At 16.4% G+C, this 347-nt stretch overlaps 1 protein-coding gene across 3 annotated transcripts in view; it reads left to right on the forward strand.

The window, feature by feature from the left end:
* The window catches only part of LOC107560019 (cytoplasmic polyadenylation element-binding protein 1-like), a 20,916-nt gene that overhangs the window by 10,636 nt on the left and 9,933 nt on the right, over positions 1-347 (forward strand). The window lies entirely within an intron of this gene.

Genomic DNA, 347 nt, shown 5'->3' on the forward strand with positions numbered 1-347 from the left:
AAAAAAAAAAAAAAAAAAAAAAAAAAAAAAAAAATATATATATATATATATATATATATATATGAGTGTGTGTATATATATATAGATATATATTTTTGTGCTGTCAAACGATTAATCGTGATTAATCGCATCCAAAATAAAAGTCATAAAAGTTTACATAATATATGAATATATGCTGTGTATATTTATGTATATATAAATACACACACATAGAGTATATATTTAGAAAATATTTACATGTATATATTTATATTACAGATAAACATAACATATTTTTCTTAAATATATACATGTATGTGTGTGTATTTATATATATACATAATAAATATACACAGCATATATTATGT

Source organism: Sinocyclocheilus grahami, unplaced genomic scaffold, assembly GCF_001515645.1.
Source record: "Sinocyclocheilus grahami isolate Dianchi unplaced genomic scaffold, SAMN03320097.WGS_v1.1 scaffold707.1, whole genome shotgun sequence".
In the NCBI taxonomy this organism is placed as follows: Eukaryota; Metazoa; Chordata; class Actinopteri; order Cypriniformes; family Cyprinidae; genus Sinocyclocheilus; species Sinocyclocheilus grahami.